Genomic DNA, 9,591 nt, shown 5'->3' with positions numbered 1-9,591 from the left:
CGCCAACACCACCACTACCACAGTGGGAATTGGCTTAATTTTACATTTTTGTCACATCCATTTGTGCTATTAGGAAATAATCACAATGTTCTTTTCTAAATGCTTACCAATACCATTTTAGTCACTCTGAGGATTTTACATGAGATTTTAGGAACAATGTATTTGCCTCTAGTAGGCATATGACATTTCCCTTGTCTTTCCTCTATTGAAAATAAGAGCATGTGGTCTTCTCAGTTTTCTGACATTTCCTTTGATTTTTGGCAGTGGCTCTCAGTCACTTTCATAAGTACCTCAAGTTCCCTGAAGTACATTCTGCCTTTCTCCAAGAGTTTTTAACTCATTTTAACTGTTTAAGCTATGCCTTCCTCCTTTCTGCCATTTTGGCTTCAATCCATTTTGCTGCTTTGTTTTTTAATCTTTTCCAATTTGATGGTCCTCTTCCCCTTACAGTTGATGGATGAAACTAGCCATTCAAGGTCTACAAACAGTAGCCAGAGCACTCTTCATATTTTATAAGGTCATGTACCTTCCTTGCTCAAAGCCCTTCAGTAGCATTTCATTGCACTTAATACAATCTAGACTCCTCACCATGGCCTAACAAGACACGCCCTGAACCCTGGCTATCTCTTCACACCCATGCTACCATTCCCTGTCTTGTCCACAATGTTCCACCACATTTATTGTTTTTTAAATGTACTTCAAATGTATTAAGCTTTTCCCCATCATAGAGTCTTTGTGCCAGATGTCCTCTCTTCCCAGAATACTCTTCATCCTAGGTCTGGTTTCTTATCATTATGGTCTTGCCTCAAATGACTTCTCCTGTGATGGCACTCCTGGTCACACTTTCTAAACTGGTTTCCTGCCCACTTTCCCCACCTGAAGCTACTCTCTATGTCATTATCCAGTTTCTTGTCCTTTATATCTTCTCTTACCCTCCAAAATGATTTTATTTGAAATTTAACACACTTGCTTATTTTCTGTTTCCTCCTATCAGGATGTAAGCTTCATGAAAGCAATCCTGTTTGTTCTGTGTGCTACTGTACTCCTATGCTGGGGTTGGTACCAGGCAGATTATTAGATCCTCTATGAATCCTAAATGAATGAGTATATGGATGGATGAATGAGTGAGAATAGTGTGGGAAGAGTGACAAGCCCAGGCCATAATCAAGAGGGAACAGAAACAAAAAATAATCAGAGAAATGGGAGACCAGAAAGACACAATGCCACAATAGATGAGGAAAGAGAATATCACGACTTGAGGGACACTGCTCCTTAGAGGGGACTGCAGCCAACTGGGCTCAGAGATTGAGAAAAAGGAGAGGAGAGTATGGGGCCGAAGGTATTTAAAGATTTTGAGGTGGAGGGGGAAGGATGACTCTGATAGGTAAATAAGAAGAATGACATCTGAGATATGGATGGAGACATTGCTTTTCCTGAGGAAAGAAACCCATTTCACTAAGATTATGGGGTTGGGGGGGGGGCAGAAATTAGAGACAGCTGTAGGAGCAGTGACCCTGTGAGTAAAGATAAAGTAGATACTTTAAGATACACATCTGGGTCTTCTCAAAGCAAGAAGCAAGAGTATCTACTGAAAGTAGGGGGTGGGGAGGAACAGGGGAGCTACAGACAAGAGAGATGGTGTGGGCCCCTTCTTGATGCATTTCAAGATCAACATATACCTGAGCTAAGAGTCAAGATGCAGGAATCAGAGCCCAGGGTAGACAAGTCAAGTGACCTGCTTTGCTATTCTAAATGGATTTTGAAAAATAGTACATAACCCAGGGGACAAGGAGAGTAAAAAAAACATGTTTAAGCTATGGCCAAAGTGCACATGTGGGACTGGGAGATTCAGGCTCCTCCAGATCATTCCCTCATCCTGACTGCCAGCTGTGTGGTTACTGTCACCAGCCAAGGGAAGTTGGGGATTAGGACAGGAAATAGTGACATGATGACCAGACTATGCAATCCCTTCCTGGATCTGCACATGGCAGACAGCCTGGCAGGTAAAAAGAGGCCAAAAATGTTTGTTGAATTGAATTGAATTTCATCTGAATGGTCAGCAAGGTCAGAACTTTCCTGACACCCAGGAGTGCCCACAAACACTCATAACACACTCTGTGTGCAAGAGAAGCCAGTGTCACACTGTTCCTATTCCATCTTCAGGAAGCCCCTGGTACACATTCACGAGAAAGCTGTCGCTAGGTAGTTATAATAATCGAAACATTCGAATGGGGAAAAAAGGAAAATATAATTGGTGATAAGGTACTTCAAGCTCCTCAGAAGAAAAGCTATATTTCAAGTATTGCTGTTAGCCTGGCATAATTTCTTATGCATTTCTGGCTGGGGCTCTTAGGCTGGACAGATGGAAAAAGTCTTTTGGAGAAGTAAGTGTCATTATTGCCTTTGCTGCTGAACTAAATGATTATTCTGATGTGTGGTGCAGGAGCCAACACCTGAGCCCCAGTTGCCTAAATGCTCACCAGAAACGATAGAGAAGAAGGAGAAAAAAGAAACCACAAAATGACCCCCAGGTGGGGGACAGGAAGCCTGTCTCAGGCCTCTTTCAACTCTGAGATAGTACTGACATTTTCACTTGACCACTCTGAACCAATTTTCTCTCTCTAGTTGTCTGCCTCCCAGAGTTACTGGAAGCACAAATGAACTAATGTGTGGATGTGTTTTGGACTTGGTAAAGTCTCATAAAACCAAGAGGTGTTAGGTTGCTGTTTAGATTATTTCTTTAATCTTTCCAGAGGTGTACTCAGCTGTTAACTTCAGCATGACGAGGAATAATCAACTTTTCATGATTTGTCAACACATTTGTTATCATTTTCATCGCCAACATCATTATCTTCATCATCATCATCATATTTGAGAGCCTGCTTTGGCCCCAGAACAGTGCTTTGCTCTTTGATTAGATTAACTCATTTAATCCTCAAACCGATTATAACGAGTAGACATTATTACTCTTTCTCTTTTTGAGGAAATAAGTACAAGAGAAGTTAAATAACTTGTTCATTCAACTTGCATATGGCAGAGCTATTGCTCAGACCCAAAGCTCTTTGTCTTTCAAGTCTTAAGGACTTAACTTCTTCCTATAAGATCTTCACCATCGAAAGTGAAGACTGCAAATCAGTCAGAAAGTTAACGACTCCTTATGCGATGTGAAGTTCTTTTTTTTTTTAATTTTTATTTTTTTACTAAAAAGTTTTTTTTTTAAGTTTATGTAAGTAATCCTCACCCAACATAGGGCTCGAACTCACAACCCCGAGATCAAGAGCCACACGCTCCTTTGGCTGAGCCAGCCAGGTGCCCCCGCAGTGTGAAGTTCTAAGATGAGTGCTGTGTGTGTGTGTGTGTGTGTGTGTGTGTGTGTGTATTTATATGTGAGGAAAGCTAGGTATAACCCCTTAACAAACAAAACTTCAAGTATTCTAGAAAAGTATGGAATCTAAGTAAGTATGTTACAGCAAAGACTCGGCGCCCGGGAAGAGACAAGCCACATGCAGTCGGGGAATCAGGAAAAGACTATTGTGCATCGGTGCTGGCCCCATGGAATCACCTCCAAAGGCATTGGCATTGGCCTCCTTTTATGGCTGGGATAGGAGGGGGTTGAGAGACAAAAGAAAAAGGGGAGGGGGCTCTTATCAGTGGTGCTCCTGGGCAGTTGGTGGACACAGGAGGCAAACAAGATTACAGAAGCCAAAAGTGTGCAAGGGGAGTATCCAGCCTCAGGCATCTGGCTGGCCCCTTTTGTCTTGTTTTTACTAGCTTTTCTTCTCCAGTAGACAAAACAACAACAACAACAACAACAACAACAAAATAAACCAGTATAATTTGTGTTTGTTCTTTCTTTTCTTTTCTTTTCTTTCCTTTTTAAGATTTTACTTTTAATTAATCTTTACATCCAACATGGAGCTTGGACCCACAACTCCAAGATCAAGAGTCATATCCTCCAACTGACTAAGCCAGTCAGGCTCCCCTTCCTTCCTTCCTTCCTTCCTTCCTTCCCTCCCTCCCTCCTTCCCTCCCTCCCTCCCTCCCTCCCTTCCTCCCTCCCTCTCTCCTTCCCTTCCTCCTTCTCTCCCTACCTCCCCCTCTCCCTCCCTTTCTTCCATCCTTCCTTCCTTCTTTCTTTGTTCTTTCTTTCTTGCAGAGTAAGGGAGGGCTTATAATCACTTATCATTTAAGAGAGCTCACATGGCTGGGGCACCTGGGTGGCTCAGTCGGCTAAGTGTCTGACTTCGGCTCAGGTCACGATCTCACAGTTTGTGAGTTCAAGACCCGCATCAGGCTCTGGGCTGACATCTCAGAGCCTGGAGCCTGCTTTGGATTCTGTGTCTCCCTCTCTCTCCTCCCTTCCTCTACTCGCACATTAAAAAGTTAAAAAAAAAAAAAAAAGAGAGAGCTCACATGGATTAATGTGAATGAAAACCTCCTTGTTGTTGGTCTGTTTGTATATTGGTGGGGGAGGGAGAATTCTTTCTCTATTTGCAAGAGCAACAACTGCTTCGCCTCACCTTATAGTTTTATTTTACGAACACAACTTATTTCTTTGAATTCTCATGAAATACCTGTGACATATGAGAGAATAGTCATCTATTTTAAAGATGGGAAAAATTGATACCTAGAGAGATTAAATTACTTGTGTACTGTTAAACTTCACTTATTCATTCACTTATAAAACTTTAACTGAGGGGCACCTGGGTGGCCCAGTCGATTAAGCCCCAACTTTGGCCCAGGTCATGATCTCACAGTTTGTGAGTTCGAGCCCAATGTTCGGCTCTGGGCTGACTGAGTGCTTACTCCATGCTGGGTATTGAATTAGTGTCTGGCTTTAAAAAACAACTGTGAGTTCGTGGGTTTGAGGCCCGCATCGGGCTCTGTGCTGACAGCTCAGAGCCTGGAGACTGCTTGGGATTCTGTGTCTCCCTCTCTCTGCCCCTCCCCTGCTCGCACTCTGTCTCTCTCAAAAATAATAGACATTTTTAAAAATTTAAAAGAAAAAAACCTGTGAAATGGTGTGGTTATGGTACACAGGTAGCCTGGAAGATGGGGTCACAGATTATGCTTTGAGCCTGGGGAGCAGGGAGACAGCTGGGAAGGTTTTGAAAGAAGTAATATTTGAGTAGATGAGTAAAATTCCCCAAAGGAAGGAAATGGTAGATTGGGGGTTAGGGGATGTTCTGAGGGACTTATCTTGTGGATGCACTCTCCTACTTCTTAATCTGGGGCATGTATCACTGAATAACACTGCCATTTTCAGGTAAGGCCGTGATTTGTTGTGGATGAATGGAGTAATGGAAAAGAATGATATCTTTGGGATCAGACAAGTTTATCCTGGACACTCTGCTTATTACTTCTGTAATCTTGGGCAGGCTATTTTTTTTTTTTTAATTTTTCTTAACGTTTATTTATTTTTGAGACAGAGAGAGACAGAGCATGAACAGGGGAGGGGCAGAGAGAGAGGGAGACACAGAATCGGAAGTAGGCTCCAGGCTCTGAGCCATCAGCCCAGAGCCTGACGCGGGGCTCGAACTCACGGACCGTGAGATCGTGACCTGAGCTGAAGTCGGACGCTTAACCGACTGAGCCACCCAGGCGCCCCTTGGGGAGGCTATTTAATTCCCCTGAGCCTTAGTTTCTTCTGTCATAAAATGAGAATAATACTACTACGACCTACTTTGTAGCTATTTATAACGATTGAATAAATTAAACATATAAATCACCTGAAGCAATGCCTGGCCCTTAGCATAAACTTTTTTTTTTTTTTTTTTTTTTAATAAACTCTATGCCCAACATGGGGCTTCATCTCACAACCTTGAGATCAAGAGTCATATGCCCTACCAACTGAACCAGGCAGACGCCCCTTGACATAAACTTAACAAATATTATTTTCCCCCTTTCTTCATAAATAAAGAGTATGCGGTTTTTAAAATTTTTTTAATGTTTATTTATTTTTGAGGGAGAGAGACAAAGTGCAAGTGGAGAGAGCAGAGAGAGGGAGACACAGAATCCGAAGCAGGCTCCAGGCTCTGGGCTGTTAGCACAGAGCCGGACTCAGGGCTCAAACCCGCAAACCGCGAGATCCTGACCTGAGCTGAAGTCAGCTGCTTAACAGACTGAGCCACCCAGGTGCCCCTGCATTTTTGTTTTGTTTTGTTTTGTTTTTAAGGAAATTAAATTCAAGAGAAGTTCAATGGCTTGGCCATTCAACTTCTTTGTGGGGAACCAATTCTTTGTTTTCTACTCTCTGATGTCCCTCAGGCACCTCTCCCACTAGTGGTAGGACTCAGATTCCCACCAGCAGCTGTGTGTTGCCAGGAGGGGCTCGACTCCAGGACTTGGAGAAGGAAAGGGAAGAGCCTTGATATCCAGACCATACGAAACAAGAACATAGCTTTTAAAAAATAATTGCATTTCTGTAAATACTTGGAAGAGAATGTGACTATGCCTAGTGTTTGGGAAAGGCACAGTTCTGGACTTTGTGTCTCAGAATGATTCATGAAGCCACACTGAGAAAACCTTACTGAGCTGAGTAGCTGCCCAGGTCTTTCACGCTGCCCTCAGATTTCGTTGCTCCCACACCATGATGGATATGGCTCCCACAGCACACATTTCTACCACAGCGTTTGTCAAATAACCTTGTAGCTGGGTGCTTTGGGGTCTGTTTCCATCACTAGGGGCACTCTCCCCTCTAGGGCAAAGATTTGCATTCTGAATTCCAAGAGGGGGATTTGAGAATACACGCTCCCTTGCCACGGAGGTAAACATGGTCCCGCCTTCTCTGTGTTCTCCCGCCTTTAAGGAGTGGCAGTAGGAACTCACTCACCTTTCGGATGAATGAGAAACCTGTATTGGGCAATGAGGATGAAAAACATAAATACAGGCTTCCTTTGGGTAAGGAAAATCTGAATTTCCCAGGGAAATTAGGAAAGTTTTTATTCATCTTTGAATCTGCAGAAATTAGCAAATTTCTTGGAAGACAGCATTAAAGACAATCTATAGTGAGGGTAAGACATCAGGGGTGAGAAGGTGGCACATTTACAAATGGATATGTTACAAAACAGGATAAGAATAAGATATAGAGGATCGGATAAAAAGATCAGCTACATCTCAAACAGGAAAAGGTGGACCTAAAAGGTACATTTAAAAATGATAGAATTTCTGAGATAAAGATAGGATTTCGACAGGAAGTGATTGAAAAGCATGACGTCCTTGGCAGGTAAATCAACATGAACAAAAGCATAGAAGCAGAAAAGTTTCAGACCTCTGTTAGATAAATCAGATAAAGTTTCTCTATTAGATAGAGAAATAATGCTGGACACGTAAGTTAAGGAAATAGTCTTTAATGCCCATTAAGGAGTCTAGACTTAGTCCGAGAGATAATTGGAAGTCATTGGAGATTTTAAAGCATGTGAGTGAGGTGATATAAAATAGGGTTTAGGAAAGCTAATCTGGCAGAATTGGAAATATGGACTAGGAAAGATGGGAGAAATGATTGTGGTAGCCGTAGTAAGAAGGGGAAAGGACGTTTGGAACGAGGGGACAACACGGTAGAGTTTTAAAAGGTATCACATAAAAAAAAATTAAGAAATAAAAATAAAAAGGTATCACATAAATCCCCATCTTGTCTCTACCATCAACATGATTGCGTCTTCGGGCAATTGACTATTACTTTCCTGGGAGGGGTTTCCTACCAGTATAATGACTGTGTTAGATTAGTTCGTGGCCCCTCCAGCTCTAACACACATTTATTGATTCAGTAACTCATTCACCAGGCATCTGATGAGCACTTACTGCATATCACGCACTATGCTGGGCACGAGGGATATAAAGATGTATAAAAAGGAATATTTGCTCTCCAGTAGTTGAATGAAGCTGACCGCGTTTGAAATAAAACTGCGCAGTGTGATAACCGAGGCACATATGAGGCAAGTGGGGCAAGTTGAAGAGACCTGGGTTCTAGTCTCCGGTGGAAATCTGAATCACTTTCTCTCTTTTGGACTCAGGGATACCTACAACCAAGGAATATTTGAAAGACAAAGTATTCAGAATCAGATTATTTAAAGCTTCTTAGAGTTTCTGAGAAAGACAGGTTCTCACTAGCGGGCTGGCAGAAAAGCTGGAAGCCCTAATCTTCAGGATTTACCAGTTTCTGTGGTGTAAATATTCCCGCCGGGGCTAATTTTCAAGCATTTTCAAGCTACCAAGATGACATCTCCGAACACGGAGTTGGGGAGAAATGCACACATCAGGCTTGGGATCCAATGCAAGCCAGCTCCAGCATGGTGGTGCTTCCTAATCAGGCTTCAGGGGACAAAAGACATTTTCTATTTATTTATTTATTTATTTATTTATTTAATTTAATTTATTTATTTAACATCCAAATCAGTTAGCATATAGTGCCACAATGATTTCAGGAATAGATTCCTTAAGCCCCTTACCCATCCCCCCTCCCACAACCCCTCCAGTAACCCTCAGTTTGTTCTCCATATTTATGAGTCTCTTCTGTTTTGTCCCCCTCCCTGTGTTTATATCCTTTTTGTTTCCCTTCCCTTGTGTTCATCTGTTTTGTCTCTTAAAGTCCTCATATGAATGAAGTCATATGATTTTTGTCTTTCTCTCTGTGACTAATTTTGCTTAGCATAGTACCCTCCAGTGCCATCCACGTAGTCGCAAATGGCAAGATTTCATTCTTTTTGATGGTCGAGTAATACTCCATTGTATGTATATACCACATCTTTATCCATTCGTCCATCGATGGACATTTGGACTCTTTCCATACTTTGGCCATTGTGGATAGTGCTGCTATAAACATGGGGGTGCATGTGTCCCTTCGAAACAGCACACCTGTATCCCTTGGATAAATGCCTAGTAGTGCAATTGCTGGGTCGTAAGGTAGTTCTATTTTTAGTTTTTTGAGGAACCTCCATACTGTTTTCCAGAGTGGCTGCACCAGCTTGCATTCCCAAGGATATTTTCTTTTGTGTGCATGGACACTGATGGGGAAGCACTTCACATCTCAGGGCGCAGGAATCTTGGAGTAGAGGGGATGCATCACTTTCTGAGCCCCAGAGTACTCTCCTTCATCTGGGAGTGGTTGGTCGGCCTCAGCCCCTGCTTGCAGTCACAACATTGTAAAGAGAAACACTGCTCTCCCTGAAAGAGTTTCTATGGCAACCTCACCCAGCAAGCAAAGAACAGCACTCTAAGCGTCAGCCGGAAGGTTGGAAGATAAAAATAAATTCTGATTAATCCAAGACCCACGTATGACTAAGACTCAGGAATTACCTGAAAACATAAAACCAGTCAGGATGGAATTCTCATAATTTCCTTTATTTTCGCAAGAAAAATAAAACCCACGAAGAAACGAACTGATGGTTTTTTTTTTTCTGTTATTATGGCTCCTTGAAAAGCAGAGCTCTTTCTATGAGGCTGAATTTTGCTGGTAGCTTTTCTCTCTGAATTTCTCACTCCCGGCACAGCACGCTGCAAAATAGTCTGCGTTCCAGAACTTGACATGGTCCAGTAGGAAAACAGGGGTCACAATTCGCCATTGTGGTGTTGACTCTCACGGCCCAGAGACCC

Source organism: Panthera uncia, chromosome D1 (genome assembly GCF_023721935.1).
Source record: "Panthera uncia isolate 11264 chromosome D1, Puncia_PCG_1.0, whole genome shotgun sequence".
NCBI classification, from domain to species: domain Eukaryota; kingdom Metazoa; phylum Chordata; class Mammalia; order Carnivora; family Felidae; genus Panthera; species Panthera uncia.
Note: the sequence above shows the minus strand (reverse complement) of the source record.